Consider the following 21,789-nt stretch of genomic DNA (forward strand, 5'->3'; position numbering starts at 1 on the left):
AAGGTCAGTGGCCATCTTGGGGGGAGTTTGAGCCGTTTCCCTGTTTGCCCCTGGTGTGAGGGAAGCTGCCGGTGGGGAGTTCTCCACGCGCACCGCAGATTGCTACATCTGCCACAAGAGCTCCATAAAAGAGAGTATGTGGAGACAAACGACCAATCTGGTGGCAGCGAATTATCCAACCTATCTTTTAGTGTGGGAGGAGGACTCCCACGTAGCATTCTGCAAAGGCTTTTCACAAAACACACCATGTGGAAAGTAGAAATGAGGTCAGATCAGCAAAATAGTGAAGTCCAGCAATTACGGGTGTTTATCTGCAAGAAAATCTCTCTAAAAGCCCTTTCAGAAGAAATTAGACCCCTGGGAAGTGATCTCAGGTATAACAGAAAGCTAAAAACCTGTCTAGTAGAAACAGACGAGGTGCTTCCAATATGCTTGCATTTAATTTAATTTGTGTATTAAAAAAAACTGATTTCCCATCTGGCTGCAAATAAAAAGTGGCAGTTTAAATTCGGTTATGTTAGACACCCGAGTGAAGACGGTGGTGAAAGTTAATAACTGTCTGGAACTCGTAGAAAGAGCAGCAGGAATCCTACTGGATGCCAACTTTTAGGTTTGTTCCAGTAAATCCACAAATCTGGCGTTTTTGAGAAAACATGAATAAGAAAATCTTAAGTAGTCTCATTGAATGTTTACCGCCAGACATATAGACACAACAACGAAGGTGTTGTGGTCACATGAGATTACATATGAATTGTTTGTTGACATGTTGGTGGAGTCGCATGAAACATGCAGTCAGAGCTGCAACGGGACCCAAAGCTGGAGCCTGGACTAAACCTGAATATTTACTGCAATTTCCAGAATATAAGACACTTCTGCTTTTACACGCTTTGCACAGCGCATGTAAAAACTCATCCATATATGAGACGCGGCTAATGGATGGATTTTTACCAATGGGCTTCTAAAGGCTGGACTGCTGCGTGATGAAGAGGACGGCCCAAAACCAAAAGTGACGTGGAAACGACGACAGAGAGACCGAGGAAGTGTCAGACTGTTCAACACCAACACCGAAGAAGACGACTTTAGTTGGTTTAGTAAGCAGCTGTGTTTCAGGCACTATTCGGGGGGAAAAAAAGTGAAAACAAATATCTGTGTAAACATCTCATGGAGACCTTGGGCTCATAGACATAGGCTCATAAATGTGATATACATTTCATTTCAACGTTCATGGACGCAGCTTCTGTTCAGCACTCAATAGTTCGGGCATTAAGGGAAGTCTGGGGTGTTGAGATCCTCTTCAGAAATCAACCTAGAAACTAAACCATGCGTATGCATTTCAGAAATGTTTGAAAACATAAACAAAACCAACATATTGCTGATGCTGGTTGTGTTGTCCTGACTTACTGGAAATGCTTGCATGCTAAGAGTTGGGGTCAAAAGTCCATTACTATATTTTGTGGGTGAGAAGCTGGTGTAAATCAAAGCATGTGTATGGGTTAGAATGGCCTAGTCAAAGTCCAGAGGTAAATCCAGCAGGGTATCTGCGTTAACAGATGGCTTCCATCCAATCTGACTCGTTTTACAAAGAACTGGAAACAATTTTATCATTTAGATGCTGAAAAGCCCTGCAGCTGAAATCTACAGAGACATGAGATTCTACAGAATAAAATGCAAAACACACGACTCACTTTACGTCCATGTCAGTTTCGTACCTTTTTGCGATGGTCTGTCACACAGCATTTCTAAAACATACACCAGTTTGTGTTTGTAGCGCAACAAAATAAAGCAGACCCGGCCGTCTGCTAGCGAACGACTGTGGCTTGATTCCATCCTGTTAGTTTGACTGCTGCCGTTTCCTGCCGTGTGAAACATAATAGCTTTTAAGTTGGTGACCAACAGTGTTAATAATAACAGAGTAAAAATGTAATGGAAACAGACAGAGGTATCCTTTAAGCTCCAACAATGTCCAACCACATATTATGTGGCGACATAATCAATTACCCGAATCAATCCCACACAGAGGTAACAGGGATCCCGCCGAGACCCGAGCTGTGTGCTCACGTACAACGTATAGATTTCCAATTTCTTAGTGGCGGCGAGGAGAGGAAACCCTGACGGAGGAACAGCGGCGCTGTATTGAGCCAAGTGTCTGTAAACTCACAAATGAGGAGGAGGAAGATCAGCACCTGCAGACGCAGCGCGGCGACGGGCGGCTGCTCCACTGACACATGACGCGTTCGGTAACCTCGGGCAAACACTCCCTGGTTGATGTTTGACACCGTTTTCATTCAAATCTGCACTCGGATATTAAAAATATGGGATAAACATTTTATCAAAGCATGATGAAAATGTTCCTCCAATTATTCCAACAAAAGTTTCCCAAAAAAAGTAAAAAAATCAAAGCTCACATTTACTCAAACAGTTGCATGTCAGTATTACAGAATACCTGCAAAATGTCACTTAGTTCAGTGATTTAAAACTAAAAAAATTTTAACTCAAACTCTGATTTGTTACATAAAGCATAACAGATGTCACAAGTTGTTTAACAGACGTCATTCGCCTCAAAAAAAATGAGAGCAGGCCGCCGTAGATCACTGCTGTTCACAGAGTGTCATGATCTGTGTTTTTCCTTGTTTATTTAGAGTTTTCTGTGTCGTTAAGTCTCTTCGTTGTCCTGTCCTCCCCTTGATTGTTCCCAGGTGTGTCTCGTCTCTGTGATTACCCTCCCGTGTATTTAACTCCACCTGTGTTTCTTGTTCCTCTGTCGGGTCCTCGTCAACGTCTATGTCTAGTCAGTTCGTCGTCAGTGTTTCCTTGTGCCTGCTGTTCGTTGTTTTGACTGGTTTTCATCATTAAATCTTCATATTCTTCATACCTGGGTCCGCTGCGTCTGCCTCACCACCCCTCACCTCACCACTTCCGGACAGAAGGACCCGACCATACCGATGGTGAGAATGCAGCACGACCCGGAGGTATGGTTCCAGCAGCAGTTGGAGTTGGCTCAGCGGGATCTCTACAGGGACGTAGAGATCCTGCCATCTCCGCTGCTGCTGGAGGAGATGGGACTGGAATCAGACTACACCCTGGCGATTAACCAGTGTCTGATGCGACCAGTCACCACCCCAGAGCCCACCGGATGCCGCCCCCGCCTTTACTCACGCCGGGGAAGACAGCGACGTGAGCCGCCGGTGAACCCGGCCCCTCGTCGCCTTCCGGATCCGTCACCTCCGCGTTCAGCCCGGAGACGGCGACGTGAGCCGCCGGTGGACCCGGCCCCTCGTCGCCTTCCGGATCCGTCACCTCCGCGTTCAGCCCGGAGACAGCGACGTGAGCCGCCGGTGCACCCGGCCCCTCGTCGCTTTCCGGAGCCGCAGCCGCTTCCAAGGCTTCGCTGCGGCTCGCCCCCGCAGCCGCTTCCAAGGCTTCGCTGCGGCTCGCCCCCGCAGCCGGCCCCGAGGCTCCAATCCGGCTCACCTCCAGCCGGCGCACCCGAGGCCGAATCAGCCGGCGCTCCAGCCGGCGCACCCGAGGCCGAATCAGCCGGCGTTCCAGCCGGCGCACCCGAGGCCGAATCAGCCGGCGTTCCAGCCGGCGCACCCGAGACTCAGACCCCCAGTGTTCCGACCGAGACCTTCTACGTTCCTTCCGAGACCCCGACTCCCGAGACCCTCTGCGTTCCTCCTGAGACCCTGACCCCCGGCGTTCCTCCAGAGACTCCCTGCGTTCCTCCTGAGACCCTGACCTTCTGCGTTCCTCCAGAGACTCCCTGCGTTCCTCCTGAGACCCTGACCTCCTGCGATCCTCCTGAGACCCTGACCTTCTGCGTTCCTCCTGAGACCCAGACCCTCGAGACCCCCTGCGTTCCTCCTGAGACCCAGACCCTCGAGACCCCCTGCGTTCCTCCTGAGACCCAGACCCTCTACGTTCCTTCCGAGACCCCGACTCCCGAGACCCCCTGCGTTCCTCCAGAGACCCAGACCCCCTGTGTTCCCACTGAGACCCCGACCTTCTGTGTTCCCACTGAGACCCCCTGTGCTCCACCAGAGACCCTGCCTCGGGGGGCTCGTCGTCGCCGTCTGTGGGCGGCCCCCGGGACTCCCCGTTGCCACCTCCGGCGCCGCGGACGGCCGCCGGACCGCCTCCGGGGTTCCCGCCTCCAGCGCCGCGGGCGGCCGCCGGACCGCCTTCGTGGTTCCCGCCTCCAGCGCCGCGGACGACCGCCGGACCGCCTCCGTGGTTCCCGCCTCCAGCGCCGCGGACTACCGCCGGACCGCCTCCGTGGTTCCTGCCGCCGCGGACGACCGCCGGACCACCTCCATGGTTCCCGCCGCCGCGGACGACCGCCGGACCACCTCAGTGGTTCCCGCCTCCTTTGCCTCCGCCCACCCTGTGGGTAGTTTTTTTTTGTTGTTTATGGACTCTTGGCCCTTCTTGTTTTTCCGCCCACGATGGTGGGTTGTTTTTTGTTAGTTTGGACTCTGGCCCGCCGTCCGGCACCCCTCCACCCACCCTTGTTGGGTTTTTTGGGTTTTTTTTCCTTGGGCGTCTGGTAGCCGCCCTTGAGGGGGGGGTACTGTCATGATCTGTGTTTTTCCTTGTTTATTTAGAGTTTTCTGTGTCGTTAAGTCTCTTCGTTGTCCTGTCCTCCCCTTGATTGTTCCCAGGTGTGTCTCGTCTCTGTGATTACCCTCCCGTGTATTTAACTCCACCTGTGTTTCTTGTTCCTCTGTCGGGTCCTCGTCAACGTCTATGTCTAGTCAGTTCGTCGTCAGTGTTTCCTTGTGCCTGCTGTTCGTTGTTTTGACTGGTTTTCATCATTAAATCTTCATATTCTTCATACCTGGGTCCGCTGCGTCTGCCTCACCACCCCTCACCTCACCACTTCCTGACACAGAGTGCTTGGGTCTAAGCACAGAAATGGAAAACTGAGTGGAAGGAAAAGGTGTGGTAGAACAAGATGTGCAAAACAACAACTGCAGCGCTAAGAGAAGGCACAAATGCGGAGCAAAGCCTGCTGACGTTTGACACAAAATGCAGCTGCCACAATAAACGAAGACATCTGACAGTCGCATCCTCACTCCTGAACCAGAAACGACTCACATTTTGGAAAATGTTCAAGCGGGCAGAAGTAAAACTCACATTCCAGCTGAATCTCAGCAACTAAAAAGAAAAACTAAATCCAGAATAATGTTATATTTTGGCCATATGTTGCTCCTCACCAGCTCATACCTTGTTTCTTAAGCACCCAAATAATAAAGTGCAGTTTTGTTAACCAAGCAGAATTGTCATTAAGCATGCAGAAAATGCTGATTTGGTTTGGAAATAGTCCAGTATTCTGCTCTTCAGTGCAGTTCAAACTGTCTGACCCAGTGCAGGTTTTATGAGCTCATCCATACAGATGCTCTCCTCCACATTAACAGCCATTAGAATAACATTAGACATGACATCTGCCTGCTTCTTTAATGCTGCTTTGCTATTTTAAAGTTGTAGCAATGCTAAAAAAAATGCAACGGCACTAAAACATTCTATGAGGGCCGTAATTATTCTCGACATTTTCAGTCTAAAAACTAATAGCTTGAAGCATTCCTGTTTTTGGTTTCTGAGAAACACTTTCAAAGATGTGATTCTGAGCAATGAGCAGAACTTGAGGTTTTTTGTTGTAGAGAAAATAATGAAAATGGGATTCTGAACTGAAGAACTAGTCAGTTCAGTTCAGGACTGATTAACATTCCACATTATGGTCTGAGAAATCACCGCAGGCTGAAAGAGTCACACACTTGAAGCCATGAAAAAGTTCATTGTGAGGCTAAAAATGGGCAAAAAACAGCAAAGGCCAACTTCAAAATCATTGGGAAATGTAGTTTGGGGGGATAAAGTCAGAGAATAGCTTAATTTCACATTTTAAATTTGTACCTTTAATCAGACAAGTCATTTTAAATTCACATTTACAAATTTTCAACTGAGTATATCCACATTTATTCTTGTAAGTTTGAGAAAACGTAGAAATGTATATCTTTCTGCCATAGATATGCTTCCATGTGGTCAGAGTTTGTTTTTAAATCTACTATGACGCCAATATTCTGTTGTAAAGACACAGTTTTCATAAAGAACGAACAGAAACCGGCCATGATCTTTGAACAAATGATGGTTGATACTGTTGCTTAATAATAACCATTGCAATTGGTACAAAATCTTAAACTCAGTCTGTATGGTGCTGCATACAGGGGAACTATGACACTAAGTAAAGTCTATTCTGGTAGAAAACCAATAAAAGAAGTCATACTCATTCTTATTTATACTTTAATCTGACACAAGCGGAGTTTTTCTGGTTTATAGTTCATCGGTCAGAATTTGGACTTGACTTTCTGTGATGCGCTCTAATCAGCGATCAGAAAATCCAACACAAACAAAAAGAAATGCATTAAGACATAAAAATAGCCTCCATTTTCAGCCTTTAACGGCATGAACCACCAGGCTGGACTTTATTAGTTAGAGACATGTGTTCTAATAAATCCAAGACTATGATAAACATTCTGAAGCTTTTTTTTTCTTCTTTTTTTATGCTTTTTACAATGTAGGGGGAAAAAAATCTCGAAAGGCCCAAACTGGAACTGGCTGGTGGAAGAAACCCGACCAGTTCGACTCTGCTTCTAGCTCATCCTGATGACAACCTGTAAAGATCTGAACTGTTTGGGTGGATTTAAACAAGCATTACCTGATCACTCTTAAAAAAAACAAGCTAAATTTAAATCTGCTGCACATTCAGATCTGAACACCAGATCCACTTAGCTCCACAAAGTTAATTCAAATTTTTCATCCCTGCAGCGAGGGCCAAGAGTCCCACCTTGCCTGTTAGAGCTCAGAGATAATATCACAGGTGGCTCGAGCGGCAGGGGAGCCCCAAATCTCTATTATCAGCCCGAGGCAAGAGGCAGTGGAAGGAAGAGGCAGAGGAGACTGCAATATGGTGAGTTTAGTTTCACCTGGCCTCACAGTTTGACCTCTGGTCTATGTGTCAGCTGCTCCAGAAGAGCTTGAAAATAATTAAGGAGCAAAAAGTACTGAGAATAGGAGGCGGCTCGAGAGGCGGCGCGAGGATAATTCAGATTTAATGTGCAGAGGGTTGGGGAGACCTGCTGGAAAAAACCTTCCAACAGGAAGTGAAACCACTGCGGAGCATCAAGCATCGCTCATAAAGTAGAAATTACTTTTCGGTTTCAGAAGAGCTGCTGATATTTCATATATAAAATCATTATCATTTATAATGGACCACAATGGGACAGATTTCCTGACCATTAATTAGCCCGATGCAGCGTTCATCAGCTCTCCAGAGCCATGAATGAGATTTAGATCTGTGATCAACTGAAGACCGCATGGTGGGCCGGACCCTGGAATCATTGATTCCAGTGCATCTTTTTATTGGACATGTAACTACATGCACTCTGAGGTAATATAACCACCAGAGGGGAGCAGCTCTATTAAGTTTGTTTCTAGGCCCTTGTTCATTTTAAGGTTGAATTGTTGCATCTTTGGGTAATGATTCCCTCTGGTTTTGGAAGCTGTGCAGCTGGAAAGATTTTTGCTCTTACAACTAGGAACAGCTGATTTCAAAAAACACCTGAACTCTGACCCCAAATCGCAGGGGAGTTATAAAGGCGGCTTCTGGAAAGACAGAATGAAGAAGTTCAAACCGTCTCTTCCATCCATCATACTGGCCAGCGATCTTATCCCCTACTCCAACATCTCTCTGTCCGAGTTTTAAATCGTACAGCCAGACAGAGAGTTAAAGACAACTGGCAAAAGCAAACTATCCAAACCATTTGAGCAACCTGTTCCCCTCCTCGCCTGTGGGGGCGCTGCACCAAGAACCGTTGAAGGAAATGACATGAAAACCTAAGAAGAAGATACTGAGCACAACTTCCTTCTTTGCCAAATGGAAACAAAAATGGAGTGGTGTCAGATTTTTGTGTTTAGAGGATTTCTCTTTGGTTTCTGGCTAAAGCCAAATGATCATCCAGGAATATCAACTCTGTCCTGGACATTAATCTGTTAGCATGTGATCACAGTCAGACTGTCATAAAGGTAAGACTGACCGCTACTGGAGACTCTTCCTGCCCACAGCGACCTTTTGAAGGTACCTGGATGCTGTGAGTTCGACCACATTGGATTCCCTTTTGGAATAAATAAAGTATGTTTGAAATGACTTTACCAAAAATCCATTACAGATTCTCCTGTTTTTGCTTTTTCACCATTTCATTTCTTTATTTCTGGGGTCGTTTTGTGGCCAGCAGTCTGAAGAGAAGCTCTCTGGATATTAGGATCCATTTCATACCTGTGTGTAAATTTTAATCTTTCAAAGTGGAGTTTTGTTCTTTCTTTAGATTATATTTTGGATAATCTATCTGCTTTTATATATTATTATTTGTTTTTATAATTTACGAACAATAAGCAAATGAAGCTGATCAGCACCAGCAGAGTAGATACTGAAGGATGAACTGGACCAACTGGCTAGGTGAGTCAGCTCTGATCCGCCCGGCCATGTTGGCTGAACTGCCGCCTGCTGTTGTTGAAAACTGGAGATGTGTTTAAATAACGGAAATCTGGAGAACTGTCATCTTCACGTTTGGTCATAAAGTCATTGTCAGAGAGCGGAACCAAACCTGAGCAAATAATGTTGGAGGGAAGCTCACCATAACAACCACAGTCATGCTGCGCGGCATTTCCAACTGAGCTGCAGCAGCCACAGTTCAATGGTCACCAGATGGACCGTCCCGCCTCTCTCTGGTCTCATCGTGACTTCTGTTTTTTCTACTTCCTGTCCTCCTACTGGAGTTCTGCGTCCGGACTGGAACGTTTTCCGTTCGGCCCTCCACTAACGGATCAGATGGGAGTTCCCCTTCCAGTTAAGAGTCTTAATATCCTGCATAGATTTTACTTTCTATTCTCTGGATTCCATCCCTGATGTCTTCATTTTCCTTGAAGTTTTCAGCTGTTGCGACAGCAGAACATAAAATGGAATGAAAATCAGTCTCGCCTCATCTCCCCAGGCCTCCAACTACAGGATTCCTGCAGCAAAGCATCAGGCTGGGGATGAATTATTGAGAAAGGAGGCCTTATAGCTTCTCTCATTATGGGAAATATCAAAAGACAAAACGTTCCAGTCAGATGGCATGGAGTCATTTTTAGATGCATCCTGTACTTTTTAACTGTCTTCTCTGGTTTGATTGATTGCCTCAAGTTTGAGACGTTATTTATTTAGAGCTTAAGGTCAGAGCCACACAGAAATGATTTACATTGATTTTATAAAATCATATAATTACTTCCTTTATTAAATAAATCAGACTACAGGTTCTTATTTTCACAATTACATTATTCTGTCTATTAAAAATATCTATTTTTTTTAACACATATTTACGTGCGGAGGCCACTGCATGCCATCACACTGACATCAGAGAGGCAGCGCTGCAGGGCCGAAATGTCTTTATATCAAAAGGAAGCTGTGTTTGGAGGAACACTGTTAGGAAATCTTTATGCTCATTAAGTCGTCTTCGCTGTGAAGTCTGTTTTTAATAGATGTGACATGAACTAGACTTTAGACTCACGAAGTGAGGGAGAAGAAGGAGGTGGGAGGAACAAAGAGGAAAAGCCAAGAAGTGGATGAAAGAGCAGAAGGCCTGAGAGAAAGGCTGTGAAGAAGAAGAAGAGGAGGGGAAACGTCTCTTTTTCGCTCTGACCCCCTTCTCAGCCGCTGCCCTCCACGCGCCCTTCCCCTCTGGGCAGCCAGGTGGCCGGGCTGGGCACAGACGGCCCTCCTTCCCTCCTCCATGCTGGCCCTGCTGGCCCTGTCCAAACACAAAGCAGCAGTAGAGGGAGGAACCGGGCCAGACGGGACACAAAGGAGGGACGGGCGAGGACAGTCTGAAGGCCTGGCAGGCGCTCACCTTCCACATGAGGCGCGGCCAGAGCAGAGCAGCCGGACCAGCTCAAACACGCTCTCTGGAAACAGTACCGTCAAGAAAAACCACAAGCTTCTAACTGATTACAGCTGGTCTGATATTTACTCTGAGGATTAAAATGATTCATCTCCGGTATTTATTAGGTAGGGGCTGAATTGGTCCAGTATCGGTACTGTCCTCATTATTAGATCAGGTGTGGAGACGCACTGGTGATGTATTACTGCAGCTTTGTTTATTTTGACATAACGTAATAAATGACATATAGACGTTTGTCTGTATTCATGTACATGTACAATACATGAATAGATTGATTAATTATAAAATATGCCGATATTCGAGGGCAGATCTGTTCCCTAAAATAATTGATAGCTGAAATCCGCAAATACTTGAGATCCCCAATAAAAACACTTGGACTATTTTGATAGTTCAAATACCAATTGTACGTTAATATACATTAATATGCACAGTATTAGCACTACAGCAAACATTTACAGTTGTCTTCATCTTTGCTCTTTGAGGGCCCTTGGAGGTCCAGTGCTCCGGGATTGGCTACTTTACAAACACCAGCCAATAGATAAATATATATTCTTTTGAATATTTTACAAACGCTCTTTGAAAAGATCCACCAAAAAGCAACTTTTCTGTGAATAATATAAAGTTGCATTCCACCAAAAAATCTGGCAACAGAGGAGTCCCCTGATGGGCGGAGCTTGTTACAGAAGACCTCTGTCATTGGATAGTCTGCCGTTCAGCATCATCAAGATGTTTTAGTGTTGAAAATCTGTAGTGTTTCTAGTGTTTTGTGGAAAGATCTAGAGAAACCTCTTTGAAACACTTCATGGCGGTTGTGTCAGATTTCCAACAGGACCACAGAAAGTTATATTTTGCTTACATTTACCATCCAATTTTTAAATGAAAAATTAAAGATTTAGAAATACTGGCAGACTTTAGGAAGACTGAGACTCATGTTTACCTTCCATAAATGGCTCCAAGAGGCAGCTCTGTATCGATGCTAACTGTGCTAATCGCTAACAGACGAAGCAGCTCTGTATTGATGCCAACTGTGCTAATTGCTAACCAACGAAGCAGCTCTGTATCAATGCTAACTGTGCTAATTGCTAACAGAAGAGGCTGTGTATTGATGCTAACTGTGCTAATCGCTAACAGATGAAGCAGCTCTGTATCAATGCTAACTGTGCTAATTGCTAACAGAAGAGGCTGTGTATTGATGCTAACTGTGCTAATCGCTAACAGATGAAGCAGCTCTGTATCAATGCTAACTGTGCTAATTGGTAACAGAAGAGGCTGTGTATTGATGCTAACTGTGCTAATCGGTAACAGTGGAAGCAGCCATGTGCCGATGCTAACTGTGCTAATTGCTAACAGAACAGCCAAACAGTTAGCATCAGCGGGTTTTTCTCATACTACTGTTCTGTTCTACAGTCCAGTGGTTCCCACAGTCGACCCATCTTGGTCTCAGCAGTCTGTGGTCAGATTTATCAGCAATAAATGTTTCAGATTTAAACCAAGACACTGAAATGCTGCCTGGTAGTAGTGGACGATATGTAGATCTGAATAATTTGTAGTATTTATTGTGATAATAAAGGTGACAATAAAAACTATAACTTACTCTCAGTCTCTTTTAGGCAGCTGTGGTTTAGAGCGTCGTCACTGCAGCTAAAACCCCACAAACAAAAATGACAGACCCATTTTTAAACAGGTTTCTTCAGGACACCAGCTAAATTAAAATGTTTAATTTAATATGATACTGAGATACTAATGATGAAATTTTATTCAGGACAACAATAAATAATATAAATGCTTGCTCCTACTCTCTAGACTTCCTAAACCGACAGAAACTCCTCCAACATCTCCTTGATGACCAATCTAGGACGTCACAAAAACCCAAGCACCAATGTTGGAACCCTATAGAAAGACATGCATCCTGTTACATCTGGCCTAAACTAACATTTCAGAAAAATTACATTTTACTGACACCTGGGAGACTTGATGTAGCTCATGGTTGGACCAGAATTCATAGATCCAGCAGTTTGCGACATTAAATTTAAAATCGCTTTGGTTTAGGACAGAGATCCGAAGCTCATCACCTCTGGACCGCTCACAAAAAAAACAACTAACAAACATTAAAACTAAATGATATAATAGTGGCTTAGTCAAAGTATGAGCTTACATCTGACTGAAATACAGCAGCATGATCTTAAGCAGTTATCACAACCTTTGGCAGTTAAAGGTTGGTTTGGACAGTTTTTTGCCCTTAATAAATGCATTTTATATGATCCAAATAATTAAAACACAATCTAGTTCTTATTTTCCTCGTTAGTACAGTGGTGAGTATCCCCGCCTGTCACGCGGGAGACCGGGGTTCGATTCCCCGGCGGGGAGTGAAGTTTGTTTCAGGTCCCTCTTGAAAATGAGATCTAGATCTCAACGGGGTTTACCTGATTAAATAAAGGAATATTATTATAAATATATTATTATTTGTATTTGGAGATAAGCAGTCAGCATTGATTTTTCCTCTGACTGGTTGGTAACAGCTGCAGTACACATTCTCATGCCATTAAGGTAACATGTTTCTTTATATAACATATAGGTCACTATGAGCTGATGGTGAACACTGTGTAGCCATCAATCCCGCGCCGACGACCTACACCAACAACCTGAGGTCTGCAGCTGGAGAATCTTCAGTCAACACAGCTCACTTAGGCTGAAATCACATTTTTCAGCTTCAACAGGGAGCTGTGGACCCAGGGCTACCGGCTGTACTTCCACGGCAGACGTCTCACCCACTCCATCATCTGGGAGGTCTATCTGGGCCCTCAGGGGCCGTGCTGTCACCCTGTCACAGTGAACACAGCGAGCCATTCAGCCGCCGCACACAGGACAAATGGGGAGCCGGAGCCAAGAGGAGGACAAAGAATCATTCACCTCAAGATGAATCACTGACTTCTGAGAAAAATCTGGGTTTTATCCACAATGTGCTGCTGTTAGGTCGGACCGCGATTCCCAGGATGACCAGGCGATGAGGGTTACCGCCATTGGGACAGAAAGGAAGGAAGGGGCAACTGCCGGTGCTGAGGTTTTGGTCTGAGTCACACAGTGAGTCCCCGGTAGCGGCGTTTACCCTCGGCCAGCCTCAGCCACCACACCGTCCCCCAGCGAAGCCCCATTCTGGAGTCGAGAAGAAGGCAGCTCCACTGATCTGAGAAAGCTCTGTTCTGAAGCAGAGACAATTGCAGCCGCGTTGCATCAGTTGGATGCCGGGTCCGCCGGAGCGTTGCTGGAGAATTCGTCATCCCCAAAGCCCAAATAAAGGACCTCAATAGTTAAAGCCCAAACAATGCTCCACGAAGCGATTGATCTGCGCGGCGTAAACAACGTTTCTGAAAAGAAGCCGGGCTAATTGTCATTCCAGAAACACAGAACCGACCCGCTTCTCCTCGTTCCCTCCACAGTCAGAGAAGTGACTTAGCTAAAACACATTTCACTGGATTAATCTGGTCCGCCTGGAAGGAGGTGATAAAAACGCACTTCAGGCCGGCATCGGCTGGAAGGAAGACGAGGCGGAGGGCGGGGTGGGCCAATCACACGGAGCGAGAACTGCATCAGAGACAATGGGATGATTATTATTTATTGTCCGCTGCCAAGGTCGGAGTTCTGTGAAAGTTGGGAGAACTCAAACAGAACAATGTCCTCGCCTCTTAATGAGTGCCTGACCTGAAAAGGTAGCCTTAAAAGAGACAAAAAAAAAAAAACAACGTGGAAGGCAGCAAGGTCGAAGACAAAAACCTGTCAGCGACCCAAATGAATAAAGGCGCTGATAAAGAACAATGATTAATTGGGTTTTGTGCATCAATGCAAGGCAAGGACAAACCAACAACCCAGTGATCAGCACACTGTCACCTTAACATTTAGCCCTCGTTGCTGCATGTTAAACCAATAACAGAGCTCATTACAACCTTGGAGGAGAGGTTAGGAGACGCTGCGGTGATACAGACTGCAGGCCTGGTTGAGGGGCGAGCAGCAGCAGCTTCTGACAATCAGAGGCAAACAGAGCGCAGGGAGGAGAAGGAGTAGGAGGAATATTTTTAACCAGCTCGGCTGCTGATGAATCACCGCGGCACCCTGCATCTCCAGGGGGCATTCCCTGATGGGCGGGGTGAGAGGTGTGTGTTTCAGGATGGAGCACGGGAAGTCTCACTTACCTAGAGAGGGAGAGAGAGAAAAACAGAGAAAAACAACTTCAGTTCAAAACATGCAAGATGATACAGGCACAACAAAGCTGGAGGACACATGAAGAGAAAATAATATGCAACGACACTGCATTAACCGAAGGATTGAGCCTTAACAGCAGAACCGTCTAAAGAAACTAAAAGGCCTGTCACGATAAATCATGCTGGAGGATAAATTGTCGCATTCATCTGACCTGACACAGAGATGACTGCGATAAAAGATAATATTGTTATTTTGAGACCTTTTCAACTAATATAATAATGGCTTATTAATGCAGGTATGCCCACTCAAAGATTTAACAATTTAATAAAAACTGATATTTAAAACATTTTAAAAAATAAACAAAACTGAACTAACAATAACTAAAATGGATTATGAAGACCAAAATGACGTTTAAAAAAGAAAAGATCATTTAGCTTAGACAGGAAAAACAGGCAAACATGGCAGATAGTGCAAATGACATTATACTTGGTGTCAAACATTTGCAGCGTTTGTCAAAATGATTTTCAACATTAAAACAACTGTTTTGGCCTTCTGCCATTCAAGAATATGATCCGTTAGAAAATAAATCAGCTGACAGAGCACCGCATCGTCTTCCACTGGCACTGGATTCACAAAGCAGACAGCAGCAATATGCTGAGGCAGAGGCCATGAGTGCTACAGACAGTTATTTTTTTGTTTTGGCGGCTCACAACCGCAATTTAAAAATATTATAATTCTGACAGTAGATTTTTTTTTTTACATTTTTAGTTTTATCAGAAAACAAACAAATCCACTAAAAGTTGACAGTTCTTATTCTTTCACTGATTGCATTTGTTACTTTAAACCTTATTTCATGGTGAAAGAACAAGAAACTCATCCCATTTTACCAGCAAGCACTCGTTAAACTTCATGTTTCTATGGCTACGCCCTCTTTTAACGATTTGGGCCTGCATGTTAAAATATTTTGACACCACCACTGAAAACTGTACAAAAAAAAAATTCCAGTGTGACTGGAGGAATTATGTTTTTACTCTAATAAGAGATTGTAATGATATTTCCCATTAACCTACTCACTTAGGGATTTTAAAAAGTTGGTTAAATTATGGCACAGTTTATAACGGTCTGGGCTTACAGAGTTGAAAATAACTGTTCTATGCACATGAGCCAACTTGGTATTGTATCAGAAATGTATACCTTGTTAAATGTTTGCATAAAAGAGTTTGGTAGCTGTGAACTCATTCTGCATCTTCATTGCAGAATTGTGTATAATAATATTCTCTGCATGTTTAACATCTGTTGGAACACCCCATCATACATTTTGTATTCCTTATTTTAAAATAAAGACAGAACGATTTTAAACTTCAATCTGTCCGATTAGAGAAATCACTTGCAATTCCAGAAAAATTCACGTTAGTAGCAAGTTACTTTTCCTCACTTTCTTCTCCTGCGCCAAAACGACCACACCTTTCAGCAGATGGTATTTTTTTATAACACAGAGTCTGCGTAACCCAAAACAGCTCCGGCCTTTGAGAAGCTATTCGCTCTAACATTAATTTACACGAATGTGTTTTTTCTCTTAGTGAAAACAAATTTAAGCATCAATCTGCCTCTTTGTCTAGACTCAGAAAAACAAAACTGAAATAAAGCCAGAATTCAATTGTTGATTTATGAGAGATTCCAATTCCATGCTTACAAAATAATAACCACCTACTTTTACTTACAGGAGATCAAAGCTGCTGTAAAATAACCAGATTTCAGCAAATGTCAGTCCAAGCAGGAAAACAAACATCCAGCATGACCAAGAAGAACAACGTGAAGAATTAATCCCAATGCAATGCATCCAGTAGAATAAAGAGCGGCTTGATTAAATGCCATAAAAAAAACTGCACTGTTATCTGTGCAGAAACAAATATTGCACATGACTGAGGGGGGAAAGCAGGTTATGAAATGTACAGCTGCCAGTCGCAGGATTAGGCTGCAGCTTTCATTTCAAGTCTGATGAATTTGTGTGTTGTTGAATCTGCTGGTGGCATTGCAGGCTGAGCTCCAGATCATTCAGTCATCCTCAGTTACTGGACTTCTTCATTCTCCTACTTCTCATAAACATTGAGGCTTGATCTAGCATTATGAGTTTGGAGAAGAAAATCTGAATGGAAAAGATGGAATACATACAAGACTTGATGTTTTCTGTGGTAAGAACGTCTGCTAGTATCACAGATCAGAAATTAAATGACCGTTAAGATGAAATCTTCCAACACTTTAGACTATATTTGCTATTACATGATGCGTTTACAGAGAAACAACACTGGGATTTTTACAGTTTGATGCATTTAATGAACAGGTAAGAGGTTTTTGTGTCTCACCTTTAGCCTAAACAAACACTCAGGCATTGTGATCAGCCTAAATAACAGACTATAAACACAGTTATGAGGAAACATCAAACAGTGGTTCCCTGGTACTTACAAAGGATAGGGACCACAAAAACCAGTGAATGTCTGACCCTCTGTCTAACAATATGTTAAACACCAAACAAGTCTTCATATACATTAAAACAGCTCTACAGCAGAAGCTAACATCCATGGATTTGTCTCCAGTTTTGGAGGAAAAGCCAATCAGGAAAAAGGGAAATGAATAGCATTGATGACTCCAGCCAATAGTGTGTCATCTAGCATTGCATCGAAGTGTTTCAGGTTCCAAAACTTAATTTTCTTTGGAATATTCCTGGTATGCTTCAAGAAATATAAATTTTTTTCCACAAATAATTTTCAGTTTAATTCCTCAGTCTAGGCAGGGATCCATTGAATGTTTAAGGCTCAGTTCACATGGCAGGGATCGGTGCTAAATTGTAATTTTTTGCCGTAAATTGACTTTTTTCGCGTGGTGGTTCATATTGCTAATTAAACACGACCGCAATCAGACTTGCAAGAGCGAGTCACAGAATAACAGCTTAGACGTCGCATGGCAGCTCATTTTACAAAAATAATAATGGCCGCCGCTGTCTATGGATCAACTTTAAAGTTCAGTCAGTAACCGGAGCCGACCGGATTGTCACAAGATATTAAGAAAAGGGATAAAAACCAGAATAACAGCCATGGCCTCCTGGAGAGAGATTTGGACTCAATCAGAGCAGGAGTGGTGGGGTTGGGGTGTGATGCCTTCACTGACTCAGACTGTTTACATCGTTTACACCCAGATTTACCATCTGGCTTCATCTGGTGCAGAATTAGGACACAGGTCTCATCTCGAAGTAAAAGTCAGATAAAATGTGATATGACTGTTCAGGCTGCAGACGCTTTGAAAACTATTGGTTATGATTTAGTTCCACGAATGGAAGCGACACAAATCTGATTTTTGGGAGTGAAAAGATCAGAATTGGTGGAGAAAAAGTGAGACACGGGTTGCACATGGGCCAAAAAGAAAACCATATTTATGTGGCATTCGGCTGCTGTGTGAAAGTATCTAATCAAAGCATTTTGAATGAAATTTCCCTCAGTCTGTGACGGAGAACGAGAGAGGAGGAACTGCAGCTTATTAACAGTAAACCGAGTCTCTGAGGAGAACTTAAGACTTCCCTACAGTAGTTCAGCTTCTTTAGATAAACAAGTGGTTGATAGTTGGCCAAACAACTTAAGAGCCAGTGGTGGTGATCAAGGTAAAAAAAAAAAAAGAAGAAAAACAGACATTAAACAGGAGAAAAGGTATAAAAACCGTTGTTGTTTAATGTCTATGTTGCAACAAATTATATAAAGCTACCGTGTTATGCTGGGATATAAAGCATTGCACCAAAAAAGCAATCTAAACTGAAAGCCATTAACCTTTAACTCTGATGAAAAGCAACAGCAAACAAAAGCGATATGCAGCCTTTCATCCACATGGCTCCAGCTCTGCACCGAGCTGTGATTATGTCATCGCTCTTACACGCCGCTGTGGAAAACACGCCGCTGTAGGAACCAGAGCATTTACGCTCCGCCGGCACATCACACACACACATCGCGCTTAAAGTAAAACCGTTTTATTTTTGCGAGGCAACGCTGACAGGCTTATCTGCTGCACACCCACCCAAAAACACTGATGGGGCTCAGGTGTAGCGCCGACAGTCACGCCGCTGGTTAAACGCCGTCAGCTGGGAAGCCGTTTTGCATAAAAATGACAACTAAATAACGTGCGCGGGTAATTGTTCTGCACCGCCGCGCTGACAGGGCTGCCCACGCCGCCGGAGGTTCTGACATTCAGAACCACGATTACAGGGCTCGCGGAAACACAGAGGCCGCAGCAGATCAAGCCAAGATGGGAAATAAGCGAGCCGAGTGACCGGTTCACCGAAAACACAGGGAGCAAGCAAGACTTGAACTTCAAATAAATATTTTGTAGTTCCACTTAATTTAGTCGGGGGGAAGAAATTGCTGTGTTAGGCCAAGAGGTGTGGAAAACTGACTTTAAAGGCCAAACAGAATCATAGCCTTTAAACCTGAATATTTAAAGTATTAAATCAGAGGTAATCGTCGTAGTGACAAATATTTAAAGTTAGGGATGTGAAAGATTTACCCAAGACTTGAGAGGCATGGCTGGTGGTGTCCTGGGAATAATGTTTTGTCAACTGTGGTTAGAAAAACATGAACAGGTTATGATTAATGCTCACTAATATAAAGTAGGCCGTTCACAGCGTCACAACGCTGGTCAGAATAGGAGCAGAAACGAAATCTACATGAATGCTGCCAGAATTTTTTATTTCGTTTTCGGCAAAAGTATTCATTCACCATGACGGTCAACCATAAACAGCCTGGACTCATCCCACAGCACTTCCATTGCCAGTTTGTTGGATCTCTGATTTCTCCTAACTTTCTCCTTCTCACTTAGAACAACATAAAACAGTACAACTTTCTCAATTCAAAGGGAAGCTAGAAACCTAGTTTTCATCACTTTTATCTTGGGTCTTCAACAAACGTCATGACTGTGAAAGATCTTTAGCAAACTCAACGGGAGAAGGTTGGACAACTCTTGGCATGTCCTTTAATGATGGAGTTACAAGAGAATAGCGTCGTTCTATAAGAGGGAGGGCAGAAAAACAACATAATCCATTTGGTAGGGACGTGCAGTTTCAGTTGAAACCGATTATTAAAAATGTCGAAAAAAGATGCACCGATCTGTCGCTTTGATGTGAAACTTGAGCTCTTCTAAGATGTAAAGATTTCAAAGTGTACTGGACGCGAGTCGCAGCAGTTAGTTTGAGTTTGTCCTGAACTGGAGCAGAGAAAGTGATGACAGAGGTAACGGTGAAGAAAACCCCACAACCTAAGCCCCATGTCTCAGCTCGCTTTGACAGAAATACAATCCATCTAATTCAAGCAAGCGTAAAACATGGTTAATCGGTTGTGTGACCATCTATCATGCTGCCAGCTTCATGACTTGGATTTGGGACAGCGGAGACCTGATCCGAGGGAAGGCTGCGGTTTGCCAAGAGTCGTTGAAGGGCGTGTGAATATTTTCAGTTTTTAGCTTCTGACAGACGCGTCTTTAAAAACAGCGGTTTGGGGTAAAAGTCAACAGGGGCTTGTTCCTCTGCCTCACACTGGTAAACGCTTGTACCAAAGCTGAACACGTGGTTGGAAAGTCAGAATTTCTTTTATCACGGTAAAGTGAATAAATGAGTCATGACAGCAACTCAAATGTATGTAAACGGCTGTCACCATGTGTTTTATTTTTTTTATTAGTCGTATGCTTTGCAATCAATTCACTGTGGAAAAAAACCCCAACAAATATTAGAAATTCACTACAGTGTACACTAAAATAAGAATACAATAGAAAATTCAGCTACAATAAGAAAAAGGTGAGAAAATCTCACTGTCAGATGCTTTAAATACACAGGTTTCTACCCAGCTCCAGATCCTCCTCCTGTCCGACTGAAAACCAGCTAATCCTGAGAAGCAGACCAGTTTATATTTATACATCTATGCCTTGTTCTTTCAGCCCTCCCAAAAAGCTCTGGGACGCGCACAAGGGCAGGAGCACAGGCTGATGGGTAAATTGGCAGGGATGGTTCCTGGGCTGGCGTCCCTCGTCACCACAGCATCACAGTGAAAACCAGAGCAGCATTGTTGTGGGAGGCCACACCAATCTACCTTCTCATCTTCCCTTTCAGGAAATTCAGGCATTTTCTTGCCCCATTCTCGCTACAGAAATCCCAACAGGTGGACAATGATCAATCTGCCACCATCAGGGTGTTAGAAGCTGCAGAAATACATGATCCTTTTCACAATGTCCTCATTTCTTGTTTTGAATTTAGCTAAAATATCAAAATCTGCCAAATTCTAACCTGGATCAGCAGTAAAGCTGAGCTGGAAAATGGAAAAGCTATTGCTAGATGCTTTTTAGAGTCTAGCAGATGAAAAAAAAATGGCTCGAGACGATTGTCATGGACCATTTTCTTTCACCATAAAATTCAGTCGACTGGATTGAGATCCTTCCCGATTGTGGGATGCATCATTGAGTTGTTATAGGAAGGTTTTAATGTTGCATTTCTCTACGGAGCATGCACTGGACGCATTAGAATCCGGACAAATGACTTCACCGACATCAAACCAAATCAACTGATGCCATCGGTTCTGGTTATTTACCTGACATGCAAGCTTATAATTAATGACTGTGAAAGCTTGTATCAGGCTGTAAAATCTGTGTATTTTTACTGGACCTTCAACGTTAAGATCCCAACGTTTAGTTTACTGGAGATACGAGAGCCTGAGTTTCATCCATTTAACAGCATCTTTTCTCTTTGGTCGACTAACCTGCGTTTGATTTCTGACGCTTTGACATCTGCCTCTGTTAACAACCTTCCCGTTTTGTTTGTGCGCGCTGTAAATCTACAGACAGCTGAAGGAGAAAAAAATATTTTGCCACATTTCATGTTGAACGACCTTTCTGAAGGAAATCCATCAATCTCTGCACTGAGCTGACTGAAACAGGGCTTTTCCAGGACATGTTTACTCCCAGAGAGGTAAGATTTGGAGGAAAATAATATAGTTCAGGATCATTTGGATACTTGGATGTGTGCAGATATAACTGCAGGTTATTGAATTACTGGAGATCTTTCCCTTAGATTATTGAGTGAAGCAGAACAATTTACTTGAGAGGAAATAAATGGCTCGTTAACAACCTTGTGAAGTGATGAGCAATAGACTAAATTTCATCTCAAATTTGTGGTATTTATCGCAATAATGATAAAAGTGACTGTTAAAATATTTACAACTCCTTTGCAGACTTTTCAGGCGGCTGCATAGCTGTTACTGCATGGCACATCAATCAGAGCCCCATAAACACAAATAGTGCTATTTAAAAAAATAAATAAATAAAAAATTACCAATTTTAACATAGACTTCTTCAATGTGCCAAGTTTATTAGGTGAGATTTTTGTTACCAAGCGGCACACACTAACTCTATTTATTCACATTTTCAAATGTATTAATATTTCCTAATGCAGTCATGGAACCAAAAGTGAAGAAAATTGCAACAATTTTAACCCTACTAATCATAATCCTGTCCACTTCTGCTAAACAACTGATTTCTAGTTGTATCTTTATTGATTATGAATCATAACTATAAAGAGCTT

At 43.6% G+C, this 21,789-nt stretch overlaps 1 protein-coding gene and 1 non-coding gene across 5 annotated transcripts in view; one reads left to right on the forward strand and one right to left on the reverse strand.

Annotated features, from left to right (window-relative positions):
• The window catches only part of cadm1a (cell adhesion molecule 1a), a 396,597-nt gene that overhangs the window by 297,970 nt on the left and 76,838 nt on the right, over positions 1 to 21,789 (reverse strand). The gene's annotated exons all lie outside the window — the stretch shown is intronic.
• trnad-guc (transfer RNA aspartic acid (anticodon GUC)) lies at positions 12,285 to 12,356 on the forward strand. The gene has a single exon. It is a non-coding gene; the product is annotated as a tRNA-Asp (tRNA).

The sequence above is a fragment of the Xiphophorus couchianus genome, chromosome 11 (genome assembly GCF_001444195.1).
Source record: "Xiphophorus couchianus chromosome 11, X_couchianus-1.0, whole genome shotgun sequence".
Lineage (NCBI taxonomy): Eukaryota > Metazoa > Chordata > Actinopteri > Cyprinodontiformes > Poeciliidae > Xiphophorus > Xiphophorus couchianus.